The sequence below is a fragment of the Pantherophis guttatus genome, chromosome 1 (genome assembly GCF_059756535.1).
Source record: "Pantherophis guttatus breed Tessera chromosome 1, ASM5975653v1, whole genome shotgun sequence".
NCBI lineage: Eukaryota > Metazoa > Chordata > Lepidosauria > Squamata > Colubridae > Pantherophis > Pantherophis guttatus.
Window position 1 is genome coordinate 29,290,344 of NC_142063.1, and position 19,436 is coordinate 29,309,779.

The window sequence follows — 19,436 nt, forward strand, 5'->3', positions numbered from 1 at the left end:
CTAGTTTGCAGTTGGGTATGTAATTGAACGTTTTGGTTTTCCAGATATAAAATCTCATTAAAATGTTTAAATTAATTCAGGTTAGATCTATATCCTAGTAACTACATAGAGATGTCCATCTAGTATTCTTGGCAACAGCATGGAAGTATTTACCTTTGCTTTGGTTTTGTTGAAGATAAAGAATACCTTGCTTAAAACACCTGTTATATTAGATTTATTTATTACATGAAATTGCAAATCCAACCACATCTAAAGACAGGTTTCACAATGGGAATTTTGCAAGCTGGGGTGGTGCAATTGTTAGGAGAATAAATGATAAAATTTCTGGTTCAAATCATGTCCCTCATCAGATCCTATTGGCTCAGGAGGCCTCCATGGATGCAGAGAGAGGTTGATGGAAACCCAGAAGTCTATGAATGAAATTGAAATCCAAGGAACCCAGTAGCCAAGCTTGAGATTCTTTGACTGTATTAGAGTCAGTGGTGGGTTTCTACTGGTTCGCCCCAGTTCAAGAGAACCGGTAGCGGAGGCAGCGGGAGGCTCCGCCCACCCAGATGTCATCACAGATGCTCTGTGCATGTGCAGAAGCGCCGTGCGCGAGTGATGCAAGAACAGGTGTGCATGTGCTCACAGTTCCGAGCCGGTAGCGAAGGTAAGAGAAACCCACTACTGATTAGAGTCCATGACTCCCCTAAATATGAATTTATCATATACTCTTGGTCTTTCCTCATAGATAATTCCTATTTTGTCCTTATCTTGTGGACGCCCACTATGAGATGAATGCAGAAATTGCTGCAATATATTAAGAGAATGGGTATTAGGAATTAGAGTTCTTTTTTAGTTGGGAGGCTCCTTGGGAATTATCTGATCCCACCCACTGCTCAGTGCAGAGTCTACAAGCCATAGCCACAATACTCCTGACATTAGACACACTATGCATATTTGGGATGGTTCATTGAGCAATTTAATAAGAGCGATATTTCCCATCACTCATTCCACAACCAGCCTTGAAATATGCCTTTTAAAGAACTCTGCAATCTGGCAATTATCAAAATGGACATGGTTATGAGGCAAAGCAGGATTCATGTCATTAACTGTTTGGCAGGAATCTTAACAAGGGAGGAAGCAAGTTTCTGCAAGCTGGATGAGGTGAGGTTCATTCCCCTGGCTCCCTGTACTTCTGGAGCTCACCATGTGGTATTTTACCCAGCAGGGATCGTGAAGCTATGGAATGTCTTCCTGGAGTTTATCCCAAACTCTTTGGGTAGGGAAAGAGTGAAATGTAAAGAGAGACAACCGAGGCAATGATGCCAAACTGAGAGATGTCAGAAGCAACTTTACAAGCCCCTATATTGCTCAGTAGCTCCTGATTGTCCCTTCACTATCACTTAATGAATCCAGAACTTAATGAGGGTTTTGGAATTCTTTCAAATGCAATATGTTGATGTTCCTCACTTCAATCAGCCATCTGTGTTCCTAAGAGCAAGTTCTTGTTCCAAAAGACCAATGAGTAATTAGGAATCACTGTAAATACGCATAGATATTTGAAAATTGCCATTTTAAATTAGTGTGCAGTGAGATTAAGGTGATCAATTAGGACTGTGAAGAATCAGCTCTACTCTCAACCATGTAACTGGATGTGAGAGATGGTACCACAACGAGGGAAATGGTGTGATGGACTACAGTCAACCAGCAATTTGCCATGTAGGGGTGGGGGCAAGACAAAAAGCAGTATAGCCTGGAGCTGGATAGGAGATGGAGAAAGAGTTAGGATAGCCACTCCCTAGAAACTCTCAGGGTATATCCATTAGGGTGAGAATAATTATCGTTTAGTCTGGCAAGATTCTGTCTATTGTGTGTAAGCAAATAAAAAACCTGAACACTGGTTGGATTGTTCTATGTTCTTCGGCTAAGACCGACACAGAATGATTCTGAGCTGTTACTCTTTCATAACTTCGCAGGATAATTTGTGTGTGTTGGGGAAGAAGTGATAGAATGTTATGTACCTTGCCTTAAGCTTCCTGAGAAAAGATGGATTATAAACCTACCAAATAAACAAGTGCTTTGAGCAGAGGGAAAAGTGGAGTTACAGTGGCAGATGTAGGTTAGTTACATTATCTCTTTCATAAGAAAAAGTATGTACTTTTGTCTGTTTTTCTGTACTCCTTACAAATATTCTGTTCAATAGTTCAAACATAGTATATTTCCAGCAACATTAGTGGTGAATTCTATCTATTTACAAGCTTCTTGTTTCCCAAAGCACACTCTTTTTGGGAAACTGTAGCTTGCAGCTATCCAGTCCCCTTAAACAACCGTGTTTTTATTGAAGTAGAAACTCTTTCTAAGGGAGCTTTAAACGTTTCGATCATGTGCATCTTCAGTAAATTGCGTACTGACTTCATTCTGCTGATTGTATTTCCATACATCCAGGAGTTCCAACGGTGTTTTTTCAAGAGGCAATCAGACTTCCTTTGTTTTTCTTTGAAGACATTTCACTTCTCATCTAAGAAGCTTCATCAGTTCTGAATGAGAAACAAAGAAAGTCCAGTTGCCTCTTCAAAAAGCACCTTTTGGGACTACCGTGACCTGGATGACTGAGAATCTCCATAGACATTCATCCAGGAGGATTTATAACTGACGCAGAAATATTTATAGCTGATGCAGGACTGTAATGCAGGGCTGTTAAAGCCCCTTGTGTGGTCAGATTAGCACAGAGGAATCCAGTTCAGGGAGATTTTGTTCGTATCTGGGATGTCTTTAAAAAAAATATGAATATGCAAAGCCCTTTTATTTTCTAGTAATGATAGTGTATGGAAATGTTGGCAGGCAGTCAGGTTTTCCAAATTAATAGTCTTCCTTGTTATTTTAAGATTTTGTTCCAATGAGGCTCTAACCTTGTAAGCCAGCCAGAGTCGCCTTGTGGCAAGATGGTCAGCCAATAAATTACTAAATAAATAAAAATAAAATAAACAAAAACTATATAAATAAACCAAGACGGGAAGTGGGCAAGGGATAGGCACTTATTGCACTTACGTTGGCCAGGTATTCTGGGAACAGTTGTAACACATTAACCGAGTTGGAAGGGACCTTGGAGGTCATCTAGTCCAACCCCGACCCAAGCAGGAGATCCTACACTATTTCTGACAGGTGGCAGTCCAACCTCAACTGAGTGCCAAGCTATTCCAGAAACCATAGAATGCTCTATATAACCTCTGATTAAATATTTTTCCCTGACTTTAATTTAAATGTAAAGTTCTGCATGTTTCTGTGCAGGAGGAATCTTGTTCGGTGACAAACAGCCTGGACTGGAAAACTCATTTCTTTCATTGCCAGTGGCTTCCTCCATGGAGGAGAGAGATTGCAAAATACGCTTGGAGACAGCAACCTGACTGGATTTGTTGGCCTTCTGCTAAATAGGCGAGAGGAAAAATATAATTTAGAGGGAGGAGTGCCTTGATCACAGATTGTTGGCATTAATAGCCCTTGCTATTGCCTCACTCCAAATTTAATGTTTTGCTGGGTCTCCCAAAATAAGGCATCATTAAGATCTCTGAGGAAACACTGTAAATTTGGCAGCAGATTTTGTATATAGACACAAGAGACAAGTGATTTGTACACTGCACAACTACAAACTGGCTACGTTATTAAAGTGACCAACTTTTTTACAATGAGAAGGAGGACACAAATAAATTGAAGAAAAAAAAAAGAAGTGAGTCTAATGCATGCATGTGTGCCATGTCGTGTTTCGGTAAGAAGTAAACAAAGCCACTTGTGCATGGTGCACTCTTGTGCACGGCACACTCTCTCAAAACAATTCTCCTGTGCGGAGCGCATGCATCTCATAATCGCGTCTCGCCACACTGTACCGAGCCTTGATGAATTGTCATGTCAAATACAAATACATAGCATCACATGCAACGGATCGGATCGGCATAGATCGAATACGGAGATTTACAGATTAGTTTTCAAATATTGAAAAGCAGGACATGTAGGAGGTCACTTTTCGAGAGAGGACAGAACTTAAAAAAGAAGGACTGTCCTCCCTAAAGGAGGACGATTGGTCACCTTAACGTTATAGAAACGCACATGAATTTGCACAAGACCAAACCTTCACACGTTTTGGGACAGCAACCCCCAATCTCTCTCTCTCTCCCCCCCCCCCCGGTCTCTTTCTTTTCATCTTCATAATGCAACAGCTGTTGTATTTTCTGCAGAGGCCACTCTTGTCACTGTCACAGATAGAGACCAATTACAGATAAATGGGGATTTATATGCCTTTGGGCCTGCAGATGAATCGCAGTATTAAATTTGAATATTTTTATAGCTTCTGCATTATTCTCAGAGTGTGGCCATCTATTAAGAAATGATGTAGGAAGACCTAACTCTCTGGAGAAGTTATAATGCTGGAAAGGATGGCAGGAAAGAGAAGAAAAGGATAACCAGCAACAAGGTGGACTCGATTACAGCAGTGATGAAAGATCGGGTGGAGGACAGGCCCTCCTGGAGAAAACTACAGATGTGTTCACTAAGAGTCAACATCTTGAAGGCACATAATCAATCAATTGTCTCATCTGACATTGAATTAATTGTTTCTGGGCTGTGCCATTTCAGACTGCAGTGGGGATTCACATTTGCATATTTTTATGTCATATGAGTTGTCTCTAAGGGTAATGTGTTGCTCTTAGACTTTGGTTATACGAAGTATATAAATTCCATGAATGAATGAAGACACAAATGAGCATGCTCAGTATCAACATTACCGCATAGCATCAAATTCACTAGTCTAGTCTGCTGTACTTGCAATATTTTACAAAAACCCCAAACCAGGAGGAATATCACTGTACCATACTGGGTAGCCTCTATTTGATAAAGCTTGTTTAAGGAAAGAAAGAATAGTGTTTAAGAACTCAGCTATAGTTAAATAGTTATGGTTAAATAGTTATGGTTAAATAGTGTTTAAGAACTCAGTTATGGAAAGGATTTTATCCATGACTAAAAAAACCATGGAGGTAGAAAGGATTTTGTCTATAATTAAAGGATAATAGAATTTGATAGGATGTGATATAGACTGACTCCTGTGGATGAAAGCAATCTGCTTTTACAAGTACCTTTGCAAACAACTATTGAGTCCCATCGCAATATTGAAAATCTACATTATCACCACAGCTTCCTAAATTTTAATTGAAATCTATTTTGGTCATATGAATGATGGTCATATGAGTGACCCATGGTGGCACAGTGGTTAGTATTGCAGGCTAACTCTGCCCACTGCCAGGAGTTCAATCCTGACCAGCTCAAGGTTGACTCACCCTGCCATACTTCCGAGGTCAGTAAAATGAGGACCCAGATTGTTGGGAAGAATATGCTGACTCTGTAAACCACTTAGAGAGTGCTGTAAAACACTATGACGTGTTATATAAGTCTAAGTGCTATTGCTATTGTATAGCGTATATTCAAAAAATCATATTTGAATTGGGGATAGAGGAAATTTAATTTGGCTTGTGTTGGACATGAAGTTACCCATTTGCACTTTCAGAGTAAGAGTGTGTTATACTATATATTCTGCTTTTCTTCAACGACCATCGCGTGCAAGCAGTGTTCTCTTTCCCGTTTTCTATTCACTAGCACAACCCTGTAGGGTTAGAATGGAGCTGAGGGAAGTTGTGAACCTGGCTATCTCTGGACCTCATTCAACGTACGATCTTCAAAACCTGTTGTGACCCAGGCCCAAATAGGTAGTAGTTGACGCAAACAGTTCCAAAACAAACAGACTTTATTAGAACAGCTGAGAATTAACTCATTCTCAGCGTAGTCCAAACTAAATCAAAACGAATTCTTCATAACACAAATTCTTCAGTCTAATCACCAACCTTGGTATAATTAGGCAAACTGCCAAACGCTTCACTTGGCAAAAGTTCAGAAGCAGAAGACGCCGACAAGAGATAAGTACAGCAATACTATCAACGTTGGTTTCCGACAAAGAGTGCAAGAGCTGTTGCTGGTCTTTTAAACCTTATGGGAGGGGCCAATCATCTCTTGGCCCTACTCCTGAGTCATCCTCTTTGCTTTAGCTGCTCTTGCCTTCTGGCAGTTCTTCTCATACATGCACTAGGAACAGGCTCCTCCTGTTCCTCTGCCTCTTTACAGTCAGCCTCTGGAGGCTCCGGAGTCCACACATCACTCTCCAATGGCCCTGGCCCCATCTCTGCCTCCAACACAGAGCCCTCATCCAGGCCTTCCCAGGACTGGCCCCTGTTCTTCCTAAGCCTCATCGCTCTCCGACTCCACTACAGCTCTGCAGGCTGCTGGCAGACCACAACAAAACCACACTTGCTCTAGTTTGTAAAGTCAAATGGACCCATCCCTGAGGTTATAACACTCTTCAAAAATAGTTTCTTAACTTTGAATAAAGTGCAGAAACATGTGAAAAGTGTGTAAAAACAAGTGATTATGTAAAGGGTGGGGGATTGTTTGGAAAAGTATCAGTATGAGGCATGTATTGCCCACTCAATCTGCCACAGTAGAAGAGAAGAAGGCACAGATCACATTATGCATAGTAGGCTTATTTCATTCCTTGAAACTGGGTTCTTGCCTAGGGGAAGAATTTGCTTAGGCACTCAGAGATTCACAACGTTGGAAGGTAAACACTCCTGGACAGTTGCATCATGTCATTACAATGGGCCGGAAATGTTTCAACTGCACATTTCAAATCCCAAGGAACACTGCAGCCAGAAAACCTGAATGCCATTATTTCAGAGGAATTTTAATATCTTCATGGGGACATGAAGGCGGATGCCCCAAGGTACAAACCCCTCCTTCCTGCAGAGCTTCTTGGAGTACGAGTTTGGTTGGTTTCACTTGCCAGAAAATATAAAGAGCTGCTCTCAGCCCACATACACACAAAGATCCGCCATTCAATTTTCCTTCATTTCTCTCCCCATTGCTCTCAACGTGTTCTCAGAAATATTGCAAGGAAGAGACCCCCATAGGTCACAACTAAGGACAAATTCCAGGTACTATGACTCCCATCATTGCATCACTGGCCGGGCTGAATGGGGTCAACAAGAGTTGTAGTTTAAAACATCTAGAGAGTACTTTGTCTCTTAGCTAAAATGCATCCCTCTTTTCAGCATCTGTTGCTAAGTGGAAGGCTGACAATTCCACATATTCTGTAGCAACAGCAATAGCACTTAGACTTATATACCACTTCATAGTGCTTTACAGCCTTCTCTAAGCAGTTTACAGAGTCAGCATATTGCCCCCAACAATCTGGGTCCTCATTTTACCGACCTCGGAAAGATGGAAGGCTGAGTTAACCTTGAGCCTGGTGAGAATTGAACTGCTGGCAGTCAGCAGAATACGCTTGCAGTACTACAGTCTAACCACTGTGCCATCATGCCTTTTTTTAATGGAGACAAACTGCCTGCATCCCAAAATCACAATTATTAGACAAGGACTAGAAATACTCAATATCAAGTTCACTATCAACCATGAAAGTGATTTTGGACCAATCACTCCACTCTACCTTAACAATTGTTGTGGAGAGAATAAATTGGTAGGAGTGATGTGTATGAAGTCTATTGCCTTGATCTCATGGAAGAAGGGAAGGATATAAATCTAATGCATAAAGGAGAACATCTATTTTCATCCCTCCATGGTGTTTATCTTTGTGGTTGCTGCTTCTTTACTCTTAACAGAGCAGAAAGGAAGGGACTTTCAGTGGGTTGTTGGTGAGGGATGGAAACCTCTCTGCCTATTGTTCTGGTTCAGATTGCTCAATTAACAGTGACGAGGGATGGCAGATATGAGTCTCACAGATTGTCATGGATTACAAGAGCAGCAGCAAAGGAATCCCCGCGGGTGTTTCCCACTGAAGCATAATATACAAGGTCACAACATTTTAAAAAGTAACTTCCCAGGTCATTCAATTTCTTCTCCAGAAAAATGGTCACCATTACAGTTCTGCAACTTTGATATTCTCTCCTTGTCATTTATTCTGACTTTGTGTTCATAAAAGGGGGCAATAGCTGCTGGGAATCTTATTGAGCCATACATGCCTGTTTCACATTTGGCTGGGCAGGGCAATATGCACAAAACATAATGTTCACAGCCATTTGAGAAAAAATTATTATCCAGAATGGGGTCTGGCAATATATGTTCTATCACCCACTCACCCACCCTTTGAAGACTACAGGGACTACAATAATGATTTAAAGCAAAATACATTAAAACAGGTAGAGCACGGGTGTCAAACTCAAGGCCAGGGGGCCAGATCTGACCCGCGGGATGCTTAGATCTGGCCTGTGGGGCTGCCCTGGAAAGAGTGAAGGATCGGCCTGTGGTACCTCTACCAGAGAAAACGGGCTCCAATCTCCGTTTTCGGCTGGGACGGCCTCCTGCAACCCTTTGCCAGCGAAAATGGAGCTTGGGAGGGCCGTGAGGGTTGCAGAAGGCCATCCCAGCCAAAAACGGAACTCGGGAGTCCATTTTCACTGGCAGAGCACTTGGGCCACCACAGCCACCCTTGACACAAGTGATGTCAAGCTGGCCACTCCCACCCTGGCCACACCCACTCTCGCCCCTCAAGGTCAAACACAACCCTGATGCTGCCCTCAATGAAATTGAGTTTGACAGCCCTGAGGTAGAGGGTTATCTGTTTGAAGGCTTTCTTTAATGCTTAAAAAGGCCAACACATCCCTCTATTGAACATTGTCAATTGCTGTGAAGACTTGGTTGTTTGATCTTGAAAAACTTCCAGGTCCTGGGAACATAGCTTGTAGGTTAGGAGTTGCCCATCTCTGGTTTAAAAAAAAGAAAGAATGTATTCCTACTTGGAAAGAATGGATTCTATTTGCAATGCTGAGTTCTGTATTTAGACTGGACAGCTTTCTTGCTGGCAGCTTTTTGTGTACAAAACCTCCAACTAACATACATGTTCTTGTTGTCCAGCTTTCTCCAAAACTTGAGGTTGCTTCCCTACTACCTCTCCTGAAAGCCCATTGTGAAGCTGCTTTGCTCAACAAAACTGTTCTTCACATTGTTTGGCATACACAATCCTTCTTTTCATTTGCACCCCTGAAAGGAATACATTTAATTAAAAATGCCCTGGAAGTCATTCAGGATATTTCAAGGTAGCAAGAACATTTCAACTGGGGAAACCAGTGGGGCTCGGAGGGACTGCTGAGTTTCAGTTCTAATGGCTTGTAAGAGTTTCACATATCTACGTATTCTTTTAGTTCATTGGCTTTTCCAAATGACCCATAACATCAGAGTCACCTAGTTATGTTTGACAGATCATAAAGCCCATGGCTCTCAGGTTTTCAAGCAGTCAACCATTATCAATGAATGAGCAGGATCTCTCTCTCTCTCCCTCCCTCCCTGCCTTTTTCCCCTCAGGTTCATACCTAACAATCATAGACAAGGTGTAGCTTGTCTAAATGCAACTTGTTGAGAGAACTAAATGTAATATGTTGAGAGAACTATCAAGGGGAGATTCTGATCACCATAATTTTACTGTTTGAGATAAAAAATAAATACAAGATGGTGTCTCTTTTGAGAAGATATCTATTAGTTGTCTGGATTGACAGTTAAATCTTATCACAGCAGTATCAATGAAAGAATTTATTCTCAAAACTAGATGGCAACTTAGTTGACAGGCAACTGCAGGTTATACTCAGCTATTCCTTTTTGTCTAGGAAAATAGTTGAAAGTTTACGAAGCTGGCCATTGTTCTCATTAATATCCACCACCAAAAACGGATAGCTCATTCTCTTCAATAGAGGGGCAATTTGGATCTTTTGGCTGAATTCTTCTCTCTCTCTCTCTCTCTCTCTCTCTCTCTCTCTCTCTCTCTCTCTCTCTCTCTCTCTCTCTCTCTCTCTCTCTCTCTCTCTCTCCCCTTCTCTCTCTCTCTCTCTCCCTCCCTCCCTCTCTCTGTGTGTGCATAAATCCCATACACTAGTATGCCAGGATGAAAACATATAACATAGCGTGCACTATAACCTGCTTTCTTCCTGAAAGACAAGGAAATATTTGTTTCAATGAAAGAATATTAGGTACCTCCCCTATAGTCTGCTTCAATAAGAATGTCAGTCATTTCTGAGGGTAATTTTGCAATATTATTGCAAGTGGGGACAGTAAACATCCACCCTATATTTGCTCCCTTCAGCTGGAGACTCTCCCCCCTCCCCTTTTTGTCCATTAGCCTACTTCCACAAGCCAATTGGAAATGATGGATGAAGGCCAGAATTGCGCAACATCCAGAATGTTGTGAAATTTTCACTGGATGCTGCATAATGCTGGATGCTGCATTTTGGAGGTTGCTATGAATCCCATTCGTTAGATTTGGGGAAATTACAATTCTTAGCCAATGGCTATACTGGGAGGAACCGATAGATGTTCTGGTCCCAGAAAGGAGAACACATTGCTTTGATGTCATCACCTGGCATTGTCCTAAAGCCAGTCAGAATGAAAACAATTCTCTCTGCCTTTTCTCTGCAGGCTGCTGTGAAGTGACAAAATAAGGAAAAGCATTTCAGCTCAGCTGTATGACAGAACCAAGAATTGTGGCAGTGCCTAGGGCAAAGAGTTAGAAGCACTAATCTTAGTTAGGAGAAAAAAATAGTTATTTGTTTAGTATGTGCTGAAAATATGAACTGACTTAATTTTACACTTCCTGAATCGAGTAAACAAACAAAATTCAATTATTCTCCTATATTTGCCTTTCTCAAATGTGTGCAGTGCGATTTTCCAATAAAAGTGTATACAGTATATTTTCGTTTGCCACTGAGAGGAAAAAATTAAAAAAAAACTTGTATATATTTTCTTCTGAAACTAAAAAAAAAACCCACAAACATCATTATGCTATTTTTAAAAAGAACATTTTAGAAAGTGTAGACTAATTCACCCAAAACCTACTGCCAATGGCCTTGCAACCTGGCCTGTCAAACAACCCCAGTTCCCCCTACTTTTTGACTTCCTGGCATGTGAGCATTGCTGGATGGAGACTAATGACCTGTGTTGCTAACATCTAGAACATGGGTGTCAAACTCAATTTCATTGAGGGCTGCATCAGGGTTGTGTTTGACCTCGGGGGCCTGGGGGGGGCATGGCCAGCTCAACGTCACTCATAGAGGCTCCATTTTTGGCCGCGATGGCCTCATGCAGCCCTCTGCCAGCAAAAATGGAGCTTTGGGAGGCCTGTTTTCGCTGGCAAGGGGTTGCAGGAGGCCATTGCGCCAGAAAATGGAGCCCAGGAGGACAGCGTGCGGTCTTCCTGAGCTCCTTTTTCATTGGCAGAGGCACCGTGGGCCAGTACTTTGCTGTTTCCAGGGCAGGCCCACGGGCCAGATCTAAACACTCCATAGACCGGATTTGGCCCACGGGCCTTGAGTCTGACACCCCTGATTTGGAACAAGAGCTCTGAGATTTGTACAAATCAAGGTTTGACTGATTGATCATGTACCACCAAGTCATTGCTGACTCCTATCAACCATATACAGGTAGTACTTGACTTAACAACAGTTCATTTAGTGACTGTTCAAAGTTACAACGGCACTAAAAAAGGTGATTTATGACCACTTTTCACACTTATGGCCGTTATAGCATCTTGTGATCAAAATGCATACGCTTGGCAATTGGCTCATATTTATGACGGTTGCAGTGCCCCAGGGTCATGTGATCCTTTTTGTGACATTCTGACAAGCAAAGTCAATGGGGAAGCCAGATTCACTTAACAACAATTTGACTAATTTAACACCTACTGTGATTCACTTAATAACTTGTGGCAAGAAAGATTATAAAATGGGAGCAAACTCACTTAACTAATGTTTCACTTGCCAACAGAAATTTTGGACTCAGTTGTGGTTGTAAATCGAGGACGACAGGTAGATAGATTTTCTCCAGAATGATCTGCCTTCAACCTTGTGCACTCGCTGCTGCTGTAATTGATTCTGTCCACCTGACTGCCAGTCATCCCCTTCTTCTCTTCTCTTTCTCTTTCCCAACACCAGAGCCTTCCACAGTGACCTAGGTCTTGGCATAATGTGTCCAAGTATGATCTTCCTCAAGTGATAAGTCTATTTGATTTATTTGAGGATCGATTGGTTTGTTTTCTTGGCTATCCATGGTATTCTCAGGAGTCTTCTCCATCACAAAGTTCAAAAGCATCAATACTTTTTCTAGACTGCTTCTTCAAATCCAACTTTCACTTCTATAGAGGGTCACAGAGAAAATCATTGCCTACCCAATTCTGATCTTTACCTGTCAATTCGCAGATTCGAGGAAGCCAGCATTTAACTATAGAAAAGAAGTGTGCATTCATTGCCTTGTCTTGTGAGCTACTTGTGTGGGTTAATCTCTATCATCCTTTACAAACTGGTACAAAATATTATAGACGTTACTCTTGTACGGTGAGTTGCCCGCCTTTTGAACAAGATACCTAGCAAATCTGAGAAAAACAGCTACCAACTGAGAAAGACACTGGAAAGAACAGTTAAGACAATGTAAAATGTTTAGCATGTACAACCTGAAGAGAAAAATGGGAGGGGAGGGACCAGTGATAATTGCTAATTATTAGTTAATTAGGCTGATAATTATTTATTATTTATTTATTTATTAATGAGATTTATATGCTGCCCTATCTCCAGCCGGACTCAGGGCGGCTCACAACAGTTAAGAAACATCTAATAAAAAGTTAAAAAATTAAACCCAAATCTCATAATTTAACAGTTAAAAGTACAATTAAGACTAACAAGTTAAAATTAAAATAGAATTAAAACCCCATCAGTCCAGGCCGCCCAAACGAAACAGCCATGTTTTCAGGTTGCGGCGGAAAGAGCGGAGGTCGGGGGCCACCCGGAGCTTCAGGGGCAGTTGATTCCAAAGGGTAGGTGCACCCACAGAGAAAGCCCTCCCCCTGGGGGTCGCCAACCGACACTGTCTGGCCGACGGCACCCTGAGGAGGCCCTCTCTGTGGGAATGCACCGGGCCCACAGAGAGGGCAAAATATTAAAGCAAAATATTCAGATAATGAGTAATTGGCCTTCAAAACCTGACCTTCTATTTCCACTATTTTTCATATGTTCTTCTTTATTTTTTCCTCTTAAATGATTAGCAGTTTATTTGACTATACAACAAGATGTCCTAATGATGTAATCAAACATCTCCAAGAAAACAACCAAGTTCAAAGAGCACCAAAGACCCCTCTATGGAACGTTACCTGAATATTAGGTGTATTTAAGTCTAGCTGAAGATTGGGTACATTTAAGTCTTTTATGTAACATGACATATGTCTCCCCGCATTCCCCCTGAGGTAACAATAAAAAACACAATGAAACAGAAAACAGTATTAAACTCTCTAATTTTACTCATTTAAAGGGTAAATGAAATGAAATCAAAAGTAAGCCCTTATCCTGAGCTTGACCAGTATTTTCGTGGAGTATGAGCAATAGCACACCATTCAAAAGCCAAGGATGTACCTCAGTCTGAAAAATATGCACCTCTCTTTTAGCCTTAGCTTAGATTCCCTCAATCCAGTGTTCTTGTGATGCACAGCTCTTTAACCACCAAACTTCCATGTAATCACTTCGGCACATTTTGAAGGCAACAGCTGGTTAAAATAGGTGACTTGTTCTCTCCTTTCCCAGAGGATTCCAGTTTTGAACAAAGAAAAGGCTGCACAGAAGCTAGAGGCAGACTGGAACATTATTTCTCAGCCTTATCAACTTTGAGATGTATGTACTTCAACTCCCAGAATTCCCCAACCATGATGGGATTTGAAACCTACACATCTTAAAGTTGTCAAAGTTGAGAAACCCTGGGCTAAAATACTCCATAAAATAATTAACCCAGTCTGAGCTAGCCAGCCTGAAGGATTTTCCCCACCCCACCCCACCCCACCTCTTGGCTGTAATTGGTCCCCTTAGCACATAATACAGCCTTGGCAAGACAGCTGCGTCCAAGCTGGAGACAGTTTTGCCAGGGTTGTTGACAAACTGAAGATGGTTTGGGCAAAGAAGGATCTTGAAAAATTATGGGTTTGGAATGTTTTCCTGCTATTGAGGCCTTTCCAGCTGTAATTATATGTTGCATACAGTGCAACAGACAGTCCTGACATTTTGCAAGCACAAATCCCAGACCCAGGAGAAATTTAAATTGGCTCTGGGACATAAACAAGGCATGAACTTGGCTTCAGACAGATCCTTTTGAGAAGGGAGAGTGTGACATGGCCCCAAACTGACATTGCTTTCGTATGTTTGAGCCCTGATTCTTCTTTGTGATACCCCAAAAGTAGCTGTGCTTCCATTGCACAACTGCTAACTCCTTCAGCCCCAGACAAATATGTCAAAATACTCTTAGGTTATGTTTTTAAAATGGATGCATTCTTAGTGCTGTATCTTAGAGTTTATTTTATTATTTTATTTTTTTATTTATTATTGAATTTCTATACCGCCCTACTCCCGAAGGACTCAGGGCGGTGCACAGCCATGAAATAAAACACATAGATATACAAAATTTAAAATCGAATAAAATGAATTAAATAAATTTGGCTGAATTAATACCCATAATTTAAAATACCCATATTTTAAAATATGGTTTTAAACTCTCTTTAAAAGAGTTAAGGGTATTTATGGCTCTGAGCCAAGTCCAGAGTCTCTGAGACGCCAATATTCCTTCCAGTCAAGAAACCTACGGATTTATGTTCCAATTGTCACCATGAGACTTGTGACCTTTGGCCCCACTCCTCCAGCTCATTCACCATGCAACACCCCTGTGACATGAATTACTAGGTTAGCATTTTCAACATAGAGTTCCATATATGTGGGCAAAACTATCCTCCTGAGCAACAAGTTCTGAATCTCTGGCTGGGTTTGCATAGCAGATTTATCCATAGTTAACTATATTTATCAAATTAACACAGTCTTCTTGAATCAAATAACCCCACACTTTGTATCACTCACACCACAGCCCCAAACACCGAGAGCTACACAAGGAGCTTCACTGATTGCAAGGCACTTACTGTTTACAGATATTATGCCAATTCTACAATGCAGAAGAATTTTTCATGCCTACTTCCAGCCTTTTTTTTTTTAGGGATCACTGGTCTCTCCCAATATATCTCTGACAAGCTCCTATTTTAAGGTGCCTGATGGACATCAACGTCCTAAGGATTTGCAATTTCCTTCTCCAGCCAAGGGGAAGTAAGCTGCTCTAACTCATGGTTCCTTAACTGCACTCTTTTTACAAAACCTCAAGGAACGTGCACGCCCAACATTCTGAGAAAAAAGACCAACTCTTATTTCACATTAGACAAAATTAAGAAATCACATCTAGAATTCATTGTGGGAAGACCAATGAACTTCTTTTCTTTACAATAAAAAGCAGACAAAGAAAAGATAACTCGTTAGAGACACCCACCCCTTTAAATATGGATACGCTGAGCCCATGTCTGTTCTTTGATTGTTAGATTTGAGAGCCATTCACAATAGTTTTGATAAAGCGCTTTCAGCTTCTCCTTTGGCATATCACTCTCCACTGAACTGTCAGGCTTAAGGGAGGCGAGTGATGGTGCTTCACAAGTATTTCACAAATCTCAGACATTTTGCTTTTTACACCCTATTTCTGTTCTCAAGAGGTCTAGCTATAACTATGCCAGAAAATGGAGGGAGACACATCTTTGAACATTCATATCAAAGTACATTTTGCAAGCACGGAGTCTAAATATAAAATAATACCTAAAAACAGCAATGATGTGCATTCTAGCATATGTCCCGTTCCAGACTAAGCAAGCTATACATGTGTCACTTTCTTTAAATGGATTGGAGCACTCATCAAATCAATTGTACGGATAATTTAATTAAAGATTGTGGAACAATCTGTGCTTATCAAAAATTATTACTAATTGCAATAAAGCTTATCTGTTATAAATTGCATATGCTGAGTTTATTGCATTAATGTATACTTCTGCAGTCGACTCATCTTGGTTAGGAAACTTCCATTTCCCATTTGCCATGAATGGATTAACCTGGATTTATGAGAAGCAGGTAAAATATTGTACTTCAGAACTCTGAGAACCTGAAGGTTCTTGAGTATCTGAAAAGCTGTTCCTATTTTAAAAAATGAGCTAGTTCTTTTCCTACCTGGTGCCAAAGAAGTTTTGGTCTTCACCGTGGCTTCATGAATTAAATCCAGATTGTTGATCTACTGAGATGGGCACAATAACCAGCAGGAGAAGTTTTCAAAATCTCCCTTGAAAGGTAGCGTCCTTTGGATCAGTCATATTTCCTGATAACTGAGAGGTATCAAGAGCTGGAAGGCATGGGAAAGAGAGGAAGGAGGTTACACGAAACATCTACCCCCATCTTTACTGCTAGCAGAGCATCAAATGGGGTGTTATTCAATGGAAATTACTGTATTATTAAGAGAAGACCAACCCTTTTCTGGTTGGCTTCCAAATTCTCATTAGGCATGTTCTTACCTGCTGCTAAAATGGCAATGTGGAACAGAAGAAGAAGACAGAAAAAAGTTGAGAATCCAAGCAGAGTTCAGGCGAAGCTGATTTGGGAGAAGCATGATCCAGTCTTTTGAATGGGCTAAAATGAAAATAAAAAGTATTATGTTTCCATTGGTGCTGTGAGTTTGCCTATAGACTTAATTTCTTGCAATGCAGATTAGCAACTAGTAGGCAGCCACAAATCAAGCTGTGACTTGTTTCCCCCAAAGAAGGGAAGGGACAGCTGGGATTATGGAGGCTAGGAAGAATGTAGTTTGCTTAGTTATGAGCAGCATACACGGAAGAGTCAAATGATGACAGACACATAATTGCAGTTCCTTCATGTCTAATACCCTAAGATAGTGTGTTCAAGGCAAACTCCTTTACCACTGAGATCAAGAACTACGAAATCACCTTAAGAAGTCAATTGCTCTCTATTATTTTTTTTTCGGTATTAAACAATTAGATTACAGAGCCATCTACTTAACATCTGCTTTTGGAATGTTTCTACACCTTGGAGGGCTTTCAAGTACATAGAAAGTAACCTCGGGAAGATGCCGATGGAAAAGAACCCTGCTCTATTTTGTTTTTCAGCACCTGCTTATACCTTTGTGACTGGCACACTTTCCATGAAGTCTATTCATCTCGGTTCTGTAAAATAGAAAAGGTGGTCTGTAGAGATTCTCAGTCATCCAGGTCATGGTGCTTTTATCAGGAGGTAACTGGATTTCCTTGTTTTTTCTTTTGAATGGAATGGAATATAAATCCTTCCATTCCCCACTATCCTGTTAGAGCTGAAGAAGCTTCCTGGATGAAGAGTGAAATGCCTTCAAAAGAAAAAACAAGAAAGTCCAGTTGCCTCCTGGGACAATAGGAAAGATAGTGCCCTTCTCCAATCCATGTGAGGATTATCAAATCCCTATTTGTTCATATCTAGTATCCCAAGAGCATTTATTCAAGGCAAACTCTTTCCCCACAAAAATGAACAATTGCAGAAGTCCTCTTAAATAGTCATTTACTCACTAACGTCTTAAATATTTAACAATTGAATTAGGGAAGCTCGAAAGTGCGCAGAAGGAAATTTTACAAAGATGCTTGTGGAAGAGGAAGCATCATTCTTATAGTGATTTCTCTGCAAAATTAACTGGGTTTCTTTACATATAGCTACTGACATACCTTCCATAAATCAGCCTCAGTTTTACTTCTGTAAGATAGGAACAGTAAGTATTTCTGTTCAACCCAGGTGCAGACAGGAGGATTGTCAGCTACTTTGGAAATCAGAACTCTTTAAAAATGCAGTTTTTGTTCTTATGATGTGTTCCACAAAGACAACAATCAATAAAATAAAATAATTTTGTACAAGTGTAAGCCTCACCAACACACTTGAACAAGGCATTGCTGAATTCACAAACATCAAACATTTCTGAGCATCTTAGAAAGTCTTAATTTTCTAACTGGCCTAACCCTGGCAAGATTGACAGGCTTTGGGTTTGCAGGCCTTCCATTCCTGGGACTTTGTCGTCTTTGGTACTGGATGGGGTTGTGCAGCCACCAATAGATAACCTGGATGCACGATCTGGGGTTTCCTGAACTCATGACTTCTACTCAAGGAGCAGGTGGCAGTTGTGGCTAGCAGCTTTGTGTTGTGGACCATCTGCTCCTGGATTGGGAAGCTGTGCTCATGGTCACTCATACCTTGGTCACCTCCTGGGTGGATTATTGCAATGCATCCTACACCTTTATTTATTTATTATTATTTATCAGTCCAATTTATATGCTGCCCTTCTCCGTAGACGCAGGGCGGCTTACAATGAATTATAACAATAGCCTGCATACTTTTACGTATATACCTGCTTATTAGGGCTTTCGGCCCCCCCAAGCAGTGTTGTTCTATACAAAGCTGGCTTATTGCCCCCACAATCCGGGTCCTCAATTTACCTACCTCGAAAGATGGAAGACTGAGTCAACCTTGAGCCTGGTGAGATTTGAACTCGCAGTAATTGCAGGCAGCTGGCAGCTAAGTGCTAGCACTTAACAGCACTTAGTCCGCTGCATCACCGAGGCTCAGTGATATTTTTTTATTTTATTTTATTTTATTGCAATTTATATGCTGCCCTTCTCCCAAAGGACTCAGGGCTGCTTACAAGATAAAAATTCAACAATATGATTTAACTATAAATTAAAATCCAATTAAAATTAATTAAAATTATTACAATGTAAAAACCCCCCTCAACGGGTCAGTCCATTTGATGAAAAAGCCACGTCTTCAGTTCGTGGCGGAAGGAGAGGAGGTCGGGGGCTGTCCTAAGCCCGGTGGGCAAACCATTCCAGAGGGTTGGTGCTCCCACAGAGAACGCTCTCCCCCTGGGGGCTGCCAGCCGACATTGTCTGACTGACGGCACCCTGCGGAGGCTCCCTCTGTGAGAGCGCACAGGACGATGGGAGGATGGCAGAAGATGGTCCTGCAAGTACCCCAGGCCTAAGCCATGTAGGGCTTTATAGGTGAGCCCAGCACCTTGAAAGGAATCTGGAGGTCCACTGGCAGCCAGTTCAGCTCACGCAGGATAAGTGTTACACGGGAGTAACGAGGGGCTCCCGTAACAACCCGCGTGGCTGTATTCTGGACTAGCTGAAGCCTCCGGGTGTATCCCAAGGTATACCTTTGAAGAGTATTTGGAAGCTTCAGCTGCTATAAAATGTGATGGCGCCAGCAGTTGTAATAATATGAGGAATAATCTTGAGAAATGAATGGAAAAGATGCTGTTTAGGGGACGATCAGATAAAAGTGAGGAGCCCATAGTTGAATAATGGGGCAAAGAAAGAATCCAAGAAGAGGTGAGAAATTTGTACTTTCAAACTTGCAAGATTCTGTTAATGTAGACTTACAATAAAGTAGAAACATCTGGTCGTGTTTCCTGCCTGGCCTACTTGGGAGGCTGACATC

The 19,436-nt window shown here is 41.3% G+C and overlaps 1 protein-coding gene across 1 annotated transcript in view; it reads right to left on the reverse strand.

The window, feature by feature from the left end:
- FRMD6 (FERM domain containing 6) overlaps window positions 1-16,764 on the reverse strand; it is a 135,171-nt gene extending 118,407 nt beyond the window's left edge. Inside the window, exons 1-2 of the mRNA XM_034433394.3 lie at window positions 16,478-16,764; window positions 16,140-16,308 (exon numbers count right to left, since the gene is read on the reverse strand). The gene's annotated coding sequence lies outside the window, so the exon portion shown is untranslated. The remainder of the gene's footprint in view (window positions 1-16,139; window positions 16,309-16,477) is intronic.
- Between the last annotated feature and the right edge of the window lie 2,672 nt (window positions 16,765-19,436).